This window comes from Typopeltis vanoorti, chromosome 4, assembly GCF_054136105.1.
Source record: "Typopeltis vanoorti isolate ZY-2024b chromosome 4, IOZ_Tvanoo_1.0, whole genome shotgun sequence".
NCBI classification, from domain to species: domain Eukaryota; kingdom Metazoa; phylum Arthropoda; class Arachnida; order Uropygi; family Thelyphonidae; genus Typopeltis; species Typopeltis vanoorti.
In genome coordinates, this window is record NC_143552.1 from 140,250,626 (window position 1) to 140,267,121 (window position 16,496).

At 35.8% G+C, this 16,496-nt stretch overlaps 1 protein-coding gene across 1 annotated transcript in view; it reads left to right on the forward strand.

Moving 5' to 3' along the window:
• Positions 1-16,496, forward strand: part of LOC150107721 (centrosomal protein of 120 kDa-like) — a 284,452-nt gene that overhangs the window by 116,877 nt on the left and 151,079 nt on the right. The gene's annotated exons all lie outside the window — the stretch shown is intronic.

Genomic DNA, 16,496 nt, shown 5'->3' on the forward strand with positions numbered 1-16,496 from the left:
CATTTTTAAATATTTTTACTTCAGCTCTGCGATTACAATGGTGTGCATGCTTGCTGAGTTTGTTGATTCCTTAGCAAACCGTGGTGCCATTTTCAGACATTCTCGCAGTGCATACGCTTCTTGGTGTGTGTTTATAATGTCTAAGAAAATCAAATTGCCTGCCACATGTGAAATTAGGTCAGTTCTCCATTTCTTGAATGCGAGAAACATTAAAGCAACTGAAATTCATCGTCAAATTGTTGAGGTTTATGGAGAACACGCAATGAGTGATTCAATGATACGAAGATGGGTAAGACTTTTTAATGAAGGAAGGACAGGTGTGCACGATGATGGACGGACGACCATCTTTAGTGACTGACGATTTGGTGCGTTCAGTTGAAGAGAAGATTCGACAAAATAGGCGATTTACTATGACCTTGCTCTACGGCAGGGGTTTTCAACCTTTCAGACAGTGCAGGTCGCATTAAAAATTTCAATGAAGCCTGCAGGCCACTAAGCTATACTGCGGTATTTAGAATTGTAAGATGCTTTCCAGATTCACAAGGAACGCTGTGCATTTGATACTTTACATAAAATCCTATAAAAATAAACAAACTCGGCTTTAAGAGCGTAGGTAGGAGTCGGGTTCATGATAAATAAATACAATCAATACTTGAAAAAAAGATAATTTAATGAAAAAAACATTCATTTTTAACAATGTCAATGGGCAACTTGGCCATGTTTTTCCTTGACCAGCTTGTCGATGATGGCATCAATGTAGGAAGTTGCTATGCACAGAGTATTCTTGAGATGTTTGTTTGTAATCTGAGTTCTTGTCTTGGACTTCACATGCTTCATTTTGGAGAAGAACTGCTCACATAAGTATGTGCTTCCTAACAAAGCGCACATCTTCAAAGCATGCCAGCAAAGATTAGGGAATGCGTCCTCAGAAATGTAGTCTTTGTAAAATATAAGCAAGGGCACATTGAATAATTTTTCTCTCAAAGAAGAGTTGTTTTGGAGTTCAAGCAGCTCCATTTGTACTGAACCTGGCATTTCGGCAGCATTGACACTGAATGACATTGAAAATAAATCTAAAGAAGACTCTGTTGGTTATGAAAATCACTAAATCTCTCTTCGAACTCGCTTCGCAACACGGTGTTGTATCGTAGCTTCTGCTCAATCATGTTTTATCGTCTTATGGTTCTCTCTCGTTAGTATTTAACTAGTTGTAGGCTGACATATCATCCAAACATGAAGAACATTTATAGCATACTGCACCACTCCATGTTCTGAATTGCATGAGCAACTTTGATAAATCAACCTTCAACTGTATCAGGTTATTATGAAACTGATTTTAGGCCAAGGTTCTCTTTATTATATAGGGTTCCCGCTCAGATTTGAATTATTTTAATGAGCGGTGCAATGAAAAAAAATCAGGCAAATACAAGATTCAATTCAAATAAAATTATTTAATGCAGTGTCACATAAATTACATCATAACACAGTATACCAACAGGGACATTACAATTAAACGAATATAAAGCTCTCATTAAGATACTATTATACTACTCAACTGAGCTTAAAATTTATAATTAAAAACTATATTAACAGATCTTATTCTTCTTGTTACAAAGAACTTCTATCATAACTTCACTCTGTCCAGGGTTACATCTCAAAACATTTTAAATATCAAATCAGTTCAAGATATTCAGAAAGAATACAACTCATGAACCATCAGACATTCATTTGTAATTCTCTAAAACAAAGTCAATCAAATTTAGTTCTTGTAAGTTCGAGATTCCCAAATAACAACAAATAGGCTTCTCAATATTCTCGTTCAGTCAATGAACACTTAATTCAATAATATAGCATTTGTCATTTGAAGAGGGAAAAGTCGTAGCACATCACACATTAAATCTTGACTCGCTGAATACAGCAACTAGGAATAAATTACTTTCGGCAGAATTAATTTTTTAGTTACTTCTCACTAAGCATAGTAAAGGTAATCTTACCAGGATATAGCTTCATCACATCATAAGGAGATCAAACATCTTTAAAGTCCTTACTGACTTTTACTTTGCAGTAACACAAACTTAAAAGATTCTTCTATTTCCGCAACTGATTTATAGACTCGGGAGAATATAACCTTTATGCACTTGGTTTAAATTATCTACCCATTTCTTCCTTTTCTTATACGTATTATCCTATGTCCTGCTCTATTCCACTGCTAGGCATTAGGAAGTTTTGGTAGAAATCCAACTCCGAAAAAAAGGTAAGTTAAATTGCCAAGCAATTCCCGGTCCTTTGTATTCTGTTTTCGGCACGTCAAAATTTCCCTTCAGTCTCTAGCTACCATTCTCTATACTCCCCTACTCGATTCTCCTTTTTTACTTTTGTTTTCATGTCCACTCGTTCCTTTTTCCCGCCACTAACTCGTTCTCACCGGTTTAGCTCACATGGAACTTGCTTTTCCCTTGATATATAGTAGTTCACACTCCAATACATGCTAGGAGAAATTTGCATGATTTCTCACAACAACCAATCAAATGATATCATAAGGAAACTTCTGGATATATTAAATTTACATACGTCACAGTTTCTTATATTATTATTATAGGAATAAAGCAAATAAAATAAATGACACCTTAATACAGAGCTTTTTCATGTCTATAATATACCTTAAAATCACATAAATTAAATTAACTAACAAAACTCAAAAGGAATTACACGAATAACATTTTATAAGCAAGAAACTAACAAAATAAATTTAAATAAGTCCTGCTTATGATATGGTAGGTCATGTTAATTATGAATGAAGTATTATTAATTATAAATATCTTCATTCCCAATTTAACAACGGCTAATTTTGTAGCGTATTCATCAAGAGACGAACAGTTGGACTCAGCAAGAAGCTGAAAATGAGTTCAGTCTTTTTTTGCGAGTTGTGCCTCCCAAAGTTTGAGCTTGTCCACAAAAGCTTTGATGTGATCAAACAGAGCATGCACCAGTTGATCTTTGGATTGTAGCAGTGTATTTAGGTCATTCATATGCAACGAAATGTCGGTCACAAAGGCAAAGTCTGACATCCATTTCAGATCATTAAATTCCACAATCGGATTCCCCTTGATTTGCATGAACTGCTGTATTTCGCTCCTTAAGTCAAAGACTCTTTTAAGAACCTTCCCTCTACTCAACCAACGCACATCACTATATTAAACCACATCGGCGTGATCCGTTTCGCACTCTTGGGTCAAAAACTCTTGGAATTGACTATGATTCAATCCTCTTGCCCTAATAATGTTGACGACAGTCACAATAACTTTCATGACATTCTCAAATCCAATAGTTTTGGCACATAAATTCTCCTGGTGGATTAAACAGTGGTAATGGACAAAATCTTTTCCTTCTAGTTCCGGTTCTTTCTGTAGCAGAGCAACAAACCCTTCATTCTTTCCCACCATAGCAGGGGCACCATCAGTTACCACACCCTCGAGGTTGGTTAAGCTGAGGTCGAAACGCTGAAGTGTTTTCTTGTCAGCTTCAAGAATATCAGTGTTTTTCGTCGTTCCTTCATAGGTATGAGTGCTAACAGTTCTTCTGTCACGTTGAATTGTTGATCAATGCCACGGACAAAGATAGCAGTTGTGCTGTATCCTTCACATCTGTGATCTCATCTGAAGCAAGTGAATATGACGTAAATTCAGACAACCATTTTTTTAAAGTTCCTTCAATGTCATTGGCAAGTTCTTCGACACGTCATGCTACAGATACCCCCAGACAAACTCAGTTTTTTAATTCCTTATTTTAATTCCTTCCTTATTATTTGGATGCAGAATATCCCCAGCAGCAATGAGACACTCTTTCACAAACTCGCCTTCCAAGAAGACTTTTGATTGTTTAGCAATTTTTTCAGCTATTACATAACTTACTTTGACGTACGCTTTGCTCTCTTCCCTCTGCCTTTATAACATACCATGCTGGCATTTTAAATCAATTTGGAGACTGTTCACTTTGTCTATACGAAGCCATGCTTGAAGGTGATCAAAATTCGATGCATGCTTTGTCTCATAGTGTCGTTTTATATTGTATTCTTTTGATACTGACACTAACTCACGACAAATTAAACACACTGGCTTATCATCGATCAGTACAAAAAAGTACAAATTTTCATTAAAAACCTGATAACAATCACTTGATTTACGCTTTTTACTCGTAGACGCCATAGTGATGGAACGTGAACCCAAAAAATGATCCAAAATGGCTGTGCAACGGTTATTATCTAAATGTATCTCACACTAATGGAAAAAAGTCTGGCAATATAAAACCACAATAGACTATGGCTGACACAATGAACCTGCGTTGCTTATACATTGTTGCATCCCTATCTATGATTATTAAACTTTCTTTTATCCTTTCAAGTGGATCTCTATTATATCTTTATTCAAAAACTTAACTATGCATGAGATATTACAAAATTCAAATATTTAAGCTTTTTCTCCCCTTAGTGTCCCTAATATTTACATTATACTGCGCCTTTCAGGACATTTAGTTTAGGATATATAATTCGAAAACAAGGAGCAATTACAAAAATATGTCTGATATTTGAAACTATTAAACAGTCGTGACCCTTTATCTCATAACTTAACACATTAATTTCTCGCGTGATTAGGTTCGTACGTTTTTTCAAGTGGTGCATTAGGCAGCAATTTCAGACAACTGTATTATTAATGAACAAAAGTTTATTTAAGATCTCAAACATGGTACAATTCAATTTCTATTATATAAAACACAATTCAATACTAAGAATAAAATTACAAAATTACACAAGCAAAATACAAGTATTAGGGCAAAATCCTATGTGGGTATTTGCGATCATGCCGTCATAACAGACTTTATACATATAAATATACACATATAATCCTGGAACAAGTTAACACTTTACTTAACCTTATACTAGTCAGAATGCTCTGTATTGCTATAATACCATGGACATTAATTTTTATATTCAGTTTACCTTATCTAACTTACAAAACAACATAGGTTAAACTATCCTTGTGCTATGCCCATACATATGACCTATAAGACACTCTCATATGAAATACCATGCGCATACATAAATCTCTAGCACATGAATGCTTATCAAATAATATAAACTAGTTTACTCTCATTCTACTCTGATTTGTACTAAAGTCCTACTATCTCTTCGACTGTCCAGTAATTAACAATGATTGCAATTATATGCGATTTCAATTGATACAAGATTTTACAGTACCTTTCCAGGACGAACCCTGGTTTTCATGATCTATACCTTTCGTGCTTGAATAAAGGACACACACAGGATCTTCTATTCTATCACTATGGAACTCATCACGTGGGCACGGATTTCTGTATGGATTTTCTTTCCCTCGATATGAGTACTGGATGATGAGATACATAGACAATTTCTTCCTTCTTGTAACTATACGGCGCTCCTCGTCTCTTGCAATAGGAATACGGAATCGAATTCCTGCACACTTTGTTTCCTTGTTGTGTCGGACAGAGATAACTCCTACGCCGTTGCTCACTGCGGGTTACCTATACGAAGATTTCGTGAAGAAACGTTGAGGGAAAAAGCCTCGGGGGGGGGGGGGGTCCTAACCCTTTTATCTGCATGGCCCCTATCGGCACCTACTTCAATTTCTTTTCTCTTCCCCCCCCCACTGGAGTCGATCTCACTCACCAATTAAAGTCGTGTTTTTCTGCCCAAAACATGCTACAGTTCACTTGCACGCGACTCTCGCGTGACGACGTCTCCCTTCGGGAATTAACCTTGAGCGATCGTCATTTGTTTTAAGCTAGCCTCTATACTAAATTAATCCCCTTTTTAGAATTTACTTGAATATTTTAATCTCCTCTTTTCAAGTGTTAAACTAGCCTCTCACATACAAATTCTTATCTCTAATCTTCTTTGTTCTTACTTAACCTATTTTTTTTTTCATATCTTTTTTGAAATAAGATTCCCTTTTTTTCTATTTAGTTAAACAATTTCTGCTATATTTATTTTACTTAGATGCAAGCATTTTTTCTGTTTTTAAATATTTTGTATTAACTACTTACACGGGATTTTATATTTTTATTTTCTTGTTACACCATGATAACTGAAATTTTTACATTCTTGGTTATCAGGGTGTAACAACATGAATATCACACTGTTCACGACTGACTGACTGACTGTGGATGAGATCATCTTATATTTATATGAAAATAACGAAGTATCGAGAACCTTCGAGATGTATCTGGAAGGCACTAGATAGTGCACTCGAATGAACTACTGCTTCAGCTATCTACCTGCAATGTTAGTACTAGTACTTAAGTACCACTTGGTGCTGGTAGATGGCCGAAGAAGCATGTCTATTTAATGTTTATTTTTATAGGATTTTATGTAAAGTATCAAATGCATAGTGTTCCTTGTGAATCTGGAAAGCATCTTGCAATTCTAAATACCGCAGTATAGCTTAGTGGCCCATGAGCTTCATTGAAATTATTTTTTATTTAATCGTGCTTTAATGTTAAGGTTTTTTTTTTTTTTTTTTAAAAATGGCCATGCATTGAAGACCCCTGCTCTACAGTAACACAACAACTTCTCGCCACCTTTGGCTGGGAACAATTCCATCATCCCCCATATAGTCCTGACCTCACGCTAAGTGACTTTCATCTGTTCAAACATCTGAAATCTTTCCTTGGTGGCTGGTGGTTTCAAGACAACCTTCTACGATGAAGGTATACAACTCTTGGTGCCCCGTTATGATAAGTGTCTGAGCAATGGCAGAAATTATGTAGAAAAGTAGTCAAAGATGTCTACTTTAATTTCCAATAAAGTTTTTTTATAAGTATATTTTTGTTTCTCTGACAATCTATCGGAACTTACTTTCTGGACGTTCCTTATATAAATCAGGAGTTGTTATCAGGTTGACATGGAAGAGAATTTTCATAGAATGGGAGAGGGAGTGGGTGGAACAAGAGGCCATCCTTGGAAACTATAACTAGAGTGTGAGCAGAGGTGTGAGGAGAAGGTTGTTTACATGGAAAGTGAAATGAATTGCCTGAGTGTGTTGTGAATGTAGACACATTGAATCAGTTTAAGGCACTGTTTGATGAGCTTTGTGTGTGATAGCGTATACCTCCCATGATGAGTCTTTGACTCCACATACATCAGATGTGAATAATAAAGAAGCTATGGAAAGACTGCAAAGAAGAGTCACAAAGATGATAACGGAATTATGGAATGTAAGTTATGAGGACAGATTGAAAGCTTGTAGACTGCAGTGTTAGACAGAAGAAAGAGGGGAATATGATAGAAGTCTATAAACGTTTGAGAGGGCATTATAGGATATCAGTTGAAAAAAATTTTTCATTATATTGGAAGGTGAGGAGTGGAGAAGACAACAGCTGGTGTGGGTGATTTATTTCCTTCTTTGATGAGTATGGGCTTGGTCAAAGATAAGGATCCTTGACTTCCTGGAGGTCTAATAATAATAATTTAAGGTGCCTGTATAGTCCTATTGAAATGTCATTTGCTTCTATATCTCTAGACCCAAGGAGAAAGGCTATTATAAGTTTGATTCTATAGTCTGACTAGAGGAATTTTTTTCTAGTCCTTTTTAAATCTAGTTTCCAAGTTCCTTAGTTAGTTGATCTTTGTTTAGTCAAGTAGGATTTTTCTCCTGGAAACTCTGATTTTATGTCCAAAACTCAGGAAAATTGACCATAGAATTTATACTATTTCAGGCAGTAATATGTGGTGTCAGGGAGACTGTCAGATAGCGACTGTCTACTCTTCCTCCCCCCCCCCCCAATCCTGGGATGCATATGAAGTAGTTGATAGCATTGGATCAGATATCAGTGACTATTAAGGGTAGAGATTTGTTGCCTATTGATCTTTCTGAAAAGTTAGTTAAGGTGCATCTGCTTTGACTACTCCATTCAGGGAATAAAAGGAGTTAAGAGGATTTATTTAGTTATTTTTATGGTAGTAATTTAAACATTCCGTCACTTCCACTGCAGCCTTGACAATTGGAAAGACCTGGCTTGAATCCCATCTAGAACTTCAAGAACCTGTATAACAGTTTATCAGCTGAAGGTAACTTATCAGGTCTCACATGGAAATAGCAGGATTTTTCATTCTGCAAAACAGACAAACACAGCCAAAGGAATATAAACAATTAACAGACATAGCAGACTCAGCAGGGTAGATAGGGTTAACATTCATTAGGTTTCTATAAAGCTAAGTTACTTGGCGATGAGAGGCCAATGGGCCTAGTATGTTAAGAGGAAGATGAAGAAAGTTCCAGTAGTATAAATGTATTCCCAGAGGAATACAAAAGAACAGATTCTTTTGTTTGGATAAGAATGAAGGTGTGCTTTATATTTAATTTACCTGAAAAAAATAAAAATGTACTATTTATCGGAACCAAGTGTTTTGATATATATCATGGCAGAATGTCTTGCATGATTAACTTGGTTGCTAAATAGTGTACTCTTCCTAGCTTTTTCCCATTCATAGAATACAGAACTTATTGATTTGCTGAAATAAACCTAATAGGAACAAAGTGGAAAATACATACGGAGCTGCCCTTAAAATACCAACAGTCGGCTACATATTCATGTTTTATTTGCTAATTAAATTATAATTAATTGAAAATTTTAAAATATAAGGAGTACAGATTTGAATATACCAGATATGTTGGAAGTGGATGATTTCATTGTATAGTGCTGAGTTTAAAATTGAGCTAAAATTAGTATGTATTTGAGAAAAAAAATTTAAAGATATGTGATGGAATTATGAAATGGCAGAATGAAACATAAATGAATAAAACAAATTAAAAGACAAAGAATCAGAACCATAAATTATCAAAAAAATAGAAATAAAAAAATAAACACAAAAAATATAAATGACATGCCAGGGAGTGTGAATGTGATAGTGTACTGGCCGTTAAAGAATAATCATCATCATTGGATAGTAGAAGGTGAAAATTCATGAGTTAACTACATGGTTCATGAGATAATTATGTTAGGTCTTAAATATAAATTAAGTCATAAATATGTTGTATATTAACATATGGTAAATATGTTCTGTTTTATTATAAGCCTAGCCAATCCTATTTCTCTAACTTTAGGAGCTACATGTAATATTTTCAGATTTTCGTATAATATGCAATTATATAAGAAAATCTGCTAGCTACCATGTTCTACCATAAAGTAGAACATGGTAGCCAGCAAACAAGATTGTTTTCTTGAAGAGTAATGGGATGTGGTACAGAAATCTTAAACTACAGGAGGTCAAAAAGGTGAGATTCTAGATTAGACGTCCTTTAGCAAGGAATATCAGATCGCACAAAGGTAGAAGCACCTCCATTATGGTGGAAGGAATCATACAAGGCATAATTTGGGCAGTTAAGACAAGCTGTAGTTGATATGGTTTTTTTTAATATAGTGAAATCTGTGGGGGTATTCGTAACTGTAGAATAACAGGTATGCCACAGTCACACTTTTTCTGTAGTTGATGTAGCAGAAATTTGGGGTTCAATCAGAAACAGAATACTAGGTTTGGATGCCTGAAGGTGATGATGCGTATCATTTAAGTTATTGATGCTACAAATCTTGGTAAAGTGAATATGAAAGTTTGTGAGTTTTTTGAGTTTAAGTTTTTTTGGGGGAAAGTTTATTTTTTTTGGCTAAACCTCAAAAGCACCATTAATTATTCAGGCTTACTTTTATATTTAATGTTTCATAGAGTGAAGAGAAAAAGAGAAGCGGAACATGCAGTGGAAGCAAAATACTCTCGAACATGTCGCCTATACAGAAAGCATCCAGTCTCCGAAACCATAATGTGGCACCCCCTCCCACACATACTATTACTTGGCATTGTAGATGGCAATGAGATTATGCACTAGTTGATTAGGAATCCTCCTAAAGACACATTGTCATCTGGTTTAGTCCCGTAGACTTGGCAGCTAGCCTGTGGAACTGCTTTACTGCTGTACCTTCAAAAATATGGAGGGGAAGAGATACTGGATATTGCTGTATTAATTGCTGAGAATGAATAGGATTTAAAACATATTATTTAGGATGGATGATGTTTTATTTCATAGCAGAAATGTAAATGTTAATGGTGTTAGATGCAATGGGCAAGATTTGAAGAGTAGTGAAAATTTCACATATTTGGGAAGTGTATTTTCTAGTAATGGAAGTTTAGACCAGGAGATAATAAAGAGGATTTCACTGGGCTAAACTTTTTTTAACAGTGTAAGTAGTCTACTTTGGGACAGTGAGGTCCCACTTAAGCGTAAGCATTTGATTAACAAAAGCTACTTCAAAGAGTCAGAAGACTCATTGCAGGTAACCCTCTATTGACGCTAGTTATTATTCACACAATACCTATCATTACCTTGGTTACCTTGATGGACCTGTGTTTCATTCAGGTGAGTGCAGGTCGCAAAGATGCTTCCAACAATTGATCTTAAGCCTCTCTCTTCCATGTTATACCCATAGATTTCACTAATGGGTATAACATGGAATTACACCTGATCTCTCTCTCTCTCTTAGTTCTTTATTGCCAATATTATTCCATTTTGCTGATGTTACAAATCCTACATTTTATTGCACGCTGACTCGATCCTGAGAGTGTGTTCCATGTTTCTGATCTGTATGCAGAGATATTAAGATTTGGATCAGTAAGTGTGTCGTTTGGTCTGTTGATTGATAGTTATGCAACTTTCATTTGTTTTACTAGTTCTTCAGATAAATCGTTATTCATTTTTAGTTTGTCCTAAGTAATTGTAAGAGTTAACCTGTTCTATAGGGATGTTATTAATACATAGGTTGCTGTCACTTGTATAGATGTTTGTAATCCATTTTGTTTTTCTAGATTTATTTCTAATCCTATCTCACAGATGTTTGTGTATATTTTTTTGTCCATTTCTTCTTTTTTTTTGGGTGGCGGGGTTGAAATATTAATACTAGATCATCAGCAAACATAAGAATTTGTGATTTTCACCATCTATGTTTATTCCTCTGTTTAGGTCTCTTTTACTCAGAATATAGTCTAAAGTGCAGGTAAATAGGTTTGAGGAGATCACATCACCTTGGCAGACTTTATCTTTATATTTATAGGTTGATCAAATAGGGTTATTTGTATGGTTAGATTTTTGTTAATTTTGCTTATCATGTGGATGTAAGTAGGATTCACATTTATTTCCAGTAAGGCACAGATAACTGCATTGTGTTCTATGGTATGAAATGCTTTTTTGAAATCAATAAAGAGGAAACATAGAAGGATTCGGTATTCTCTGCATTTTTCTATTAATTGTGAATGACCTGAATGTGATTTATTGTTAAGACGCCTCTTCTGAATCTTGCTTGTTCTCTGCTGGTGTTATGTTCAAAGGTAGTTTGGATTCTGTTCAGTATTACTCTTTGTATGATTTTATATATATGAGAGAGAAAGAGAACAAATCAGAAAACACACCCCAACTCAACATCACCAGAGTTAAAGATCGGTACTATCCAGGGGAGCGCCGGCCATATGTGCGATGCACACAGCCACCAAAGAAGAGGGAATACTTTTTAAAAAAAAAAACGTTTTTTTTTAAATTATAAAGTTTAGTATAATTCAAAATTACTTAAAAATAAAGTCCATTATCATAACCTCAATAATATTCTAAAATAAAAACTATAACAAGTGTTATATCTTTAATTGTAATGTCCAAATATTTGAAGAGATGGAGTAAACACGATAAGTGCTACGAACACTCGACTACTGGCACAAACTGCATATAAGCAACAGTGGAACTGCCCGACGGACAGTGCCGCATTACACTAATAGCTCGCATCTCACTATAATGTGTATATGCTTGCGTGCATTTCATAACCTGGCAATATGACACTGTGGTAAACACATTGCTGCTAGCGTCCTTCGCCCTCCAAAGTGCTACAAGATGGATTTTTATTATTTTTTATACATAATAAGAGAATTGGATAGGATTGATCATCATCAAATTCCTGACATGTACCCTCAAGTGGTGTACAGGATATGATAGTACTACATGAAAAATTTACATCATTACTAACTTCCTATCTACAATTTTCCTCCAAATCAATCTGTTACTTGTCAAGACTCCAACATTACAGATCTTATATTTCTATCGTCTAAGGCACTTTGTACAGTATCAATCCACCTATATCTTGGTCTTCCTCTGAGTCGTTTTCCTGTCAACCTGGCAGAGAACACTTGTTTTGCTCATGTTTCATCGCCCGTTCTGTTTAAGTGATCATACCACCTGAGATTAGCTCTGCTAATGCATTCCTGGATGCTGACAATGTCAAGTTCTTTCCTAATATCCTTGTTTTTAATATGATATTGCCATTGATGCCATCTGTTCACGCCTCTAATCTTTCTCAGGACTCTCATATCTGCGGTATCTAGTCTTTGGTCAAGTGTTTTACTTCCGACTCAGCTCTCAGATCCATAAGTTAAAACTGGTTTGAACACTGTCTTCTATACAGCTAATTTAGTGTTCAGACTAATTTCTCTCTTATTCCATATGAATTTATTCAGTTGTTTATTTCCATATTTAATTTACCATCTTCACTAAAAATCGTGCCTAAGTAGCTGAAATGTTTTACTTGTTCCACAGGTTCTCCATTCACAACACAGTTGACATTTTCAATGTCTTCCTATTTTCATTGTCTTTGTCTTTTTAATGCTGACCTTCAAACCATATCTATTACAGCAGTTATTCAATTTAGTCAGGGAATCTTGCAGACTTGTAGCGGATTTATTTAGAAGTATAGCATTGTCTGCATAAAGCAAAGAGCTGGCATTAACATCTCCAATTTTGATATTATGTTTAATACCACTTTCCTTCATAATGTGATCAATGTAGATAATGAATAACAGAGGGATAATGTACATTTTTATCTGACACCAGATTTAACATTAAATCATCTTCCTGTACTTCCTTCAATTCTAACTGTTGACTTACAACTCACATAAAGATTAAGTATTGCTTGATATAATGTCCCATTGACACCATATAACTGTAGCGTATTGAATAGCTTATCTCTTGTCACCTTGTCATATGCCTTTTCCAGATCGACAAAACTTAAATACAGATCTTTGTTATATTCCCATGATTTCTCGACTATTTATTACTAAATCACTTAAGAAATTGACAACGTAGATAAGAATATAAATTAAATTACACTTTAATAAATATTTCCGATATTTCGGCAGTGTCACGTTGCCATGTTCAAAAGGAACTTACAAAAAAAAAAGGCACATGCACGTAGGCACTACAACACAGTAACTGAGAATGAAGTTATTGTTCTCCTAAAAGTCCTGATGGTGCCCCCCCTAGCAGGCTAAGTAGGTGTTTTTGGCCATTGGGCTGAAAGTCTGTTGATATAAGCCTCCCAAATTTGGAGCAGTCTCATACTACCAAATTTGTTGAGGTTTGGATAGTTTCTTATGGCTGAGGCTGATTCCATGCATACAGTCTTTCGAATTAGTATTTGCTACGGTATATTACTGTAGCCTTCTTCCACCGTATTCTATGACATGTATCCAGAGCATGGTCTGCAAGACCAGAGTGGCTGTACTGGTGAAACCGGATGTAGTCCTTGTGTTCCGAAATTCTGATATTCGCTGTCCTGCCTATTTGGCCAAAGTAAGACAGTTTATAGCTGCAAGGGACCTGGTATACACCAGTTAGGTCTAGGGGAAGTGGTTGGTCTTTAGTGGAGCGGATAAGGGATGCCAATTTTCTGTATGGTCTGTAACAGGAGGTCAAGTCATGTTTTTCTAAGATTTTGGTAAAATTTTTTTTTCCCCGAGGTGCCTCGGATGTAGGGAATGGTGATGGATTTAGAGTAATCCTTGTTGTGAAGGGAGGAGGGGTGTTGTGGTTTGTTGGTTTCAATATTTTTTGGATTGTTTGGGAAGGGGGTAGCAATTGGCTGAGAAAGTGTTGAGGATGTGATTTAGTTCAGTGTTTAGGGTCTTGTCGTTAGAATAGATTAGTTTAGCCCTGTTGTATAGTGTTTCACCACTCCATATTGTTGTGAGGGGGGGGGGATTGTTGGTGAATGTACCTGCCTGTATGGGTGGGTTTTCTATAAACTGAGAAAACCAAGGTTTCATCAGGCTGGCAGGTTACTAGGAAAGGGAGGCTGTTGTTTTTCCCCTTTTCCAGGGTGAACTTGATTCTGGGGTGTTGGTTGTTTAAGTGTGTTAAGAAGTAGAGGAGTGTATCAGAGCCATGTGGCCAAATAGCGAACACATCATCAACGCAGAGAAGCCATATGGTTGGTTTTTGTGGGGCAGAGGCTAAGGCATTTTCTTCAAAGGTCTCCATAAAGAAATTGACCAAGGGTGGGGAGAGTGGTCAACCCATTATTGTCCCCTCTGTTTGTTTGTAGAATTTTCCCTGCCAAAAGAAATAGCCCGAGTTCATTGTGAACTGAAATAGGGCTGAGATATTGGGAGAAAATTTAACTTGGATTAGTTCTAAAGTTACCTTGAGTGGGACATTTGTGAATAAGGAGGAGACATCAAAGCTGACCATTATTTCAGTATGTTGGAATATAAGGTTTTCTATGCTGGCTTTGAAGTGGGCTGAGTTTTTTATGTGTGATGATGTGTTGCCAGTATAGTGTGTGAGCGCTTTGGCCAAATGTTTAGCTAATTTGTATGTCGGGGAATCAATGCCATCCACTATGGGATGTAATGGCACATTTTCTTTATGTATTTTTGGGAGTCCATAAATACGGGGGGGGGGGGAGTTAAACGGCTTTAATCTGTTAGTAACTTCTACAGGCCAAGAAGTGACTTTCTTAAGGAGTCTGTGAAGTTTTCTGATTTGTGAGTTGGTGGGATTGTATTCGATAGGGAGATAAGTAGCCCTATCTAATAGAAGAGCATTAAGCTTACCTGTGTAGCAATAGCTTCATCACTTCATTCTCAGTTACTGTGTTGTAGTGCCTACGTGCACATGCCTTTTTTGTAAGTTCTTTCTGAAAATGGGAATGTGATGTTGCCGAAATATCAGAAATATTTATTAAAGTGTAATTTAATTTATATTCTTATCTACATTGTCAATTCCTTAAGTGATTTAGTAATGCAATACCAACGTATAAGCTTGTCTACAAGAATTCTCGGCTATTTGTTGTAAAGTCAAGATCTGATCCTGACAGCCTCTATTTGTCCTGAATCCAGCTTGTTCTTCACCAAGCTTTTCTTCCACAATTCTTTTCAACTGTTTCTCGAGTATGCTTGCATAAATCTTGCCAGGAACACTCAGTAGGGAAATACCTCTGTAATTCTCACATTCAGTTTTATTTCCCCTTTTTGTATATGGGTACTATTAGAGCTCTACTCCAATCATCAGGAATTCGTCCCTCTGTCCAGGCCTTCTAAACTATGCAATGCAGCCACTGTAAGATTTTCATATACCACCATACTTCAGCATTTCTTGTCGAATATCATCTACTCCTGCTGCCTTTCCACATTTCAAGCCTTTGATGGCTTTTTCTACTTCAAGTATGTATTCCTGACTCTATGCCTGTTGAGTGTTTTTTTACCACTGTTCTATCACTGCTTGTTTCATTTAGCAATTTTTCAAAGTAATTACTCCATACTTCAAGGATATCTTTTTCTCCCATTTTCATGTCACCTTTATCATCTCTAACTCCTTTTACAGCACTCTTTTCTCCATTTCTAAGCTTCTTCAACAACTTCCAGAATATCTTACCTTCAGAATACCTTCTTGATATTTATTTTCTATGTTCCTGCCAAAGTCCTCCCATGACTTTTGTTTAGCTAGTTTTACACAGTGTTTAGCTTTCTTACATTTGTCTTTGTATTCTCTAAGAGCACTAGCTGACTTATTTTCCAGGAACTTTTAATATGCTTTCTTCTTTTCCTTCACTGTCTCTTTAACTTCTTGTGTCCCCATGGAGTTCTGATTTTTCTGTCCTTACAGACAACCTCACCACATGCCTCTCTGGCTGAATCAATCTGGGTTTTCTCCAAGGCTTGCCACTGAATCTCCAAGGTTTGGTTCCTGTTCTCAAACTCTTTCATTTTTTCTTCAATAATCTTTGTATATTTTAGTCTACAGTTCACATCTGAGAGCTGCTCAACTTTTATTCCCTTTAAAACTTTCTTACATGTTATTCTTTTCAATATGAAATTCAATTGTATAGGATTGTTGATGATAAAATTAAATATTACAAGCAAATATAGCTAAATTCATTTTTATTTATTTATAAATTAATAAAAATTCTCTATATATAAATATAAATATATTTATATATCGAGAAAAATTGTTGGTGCTGCAGTTCCGCAGTGCCTATGCATGAGCCGCCCCTGGAGAATTCATCACTATCAACAGTAACATGGTCACTGAGACTTTTCTTATTCCTTGCCTTTTTCATGTGAATTTGTGCACATAATGTGCACTCATTGAATTTATTAA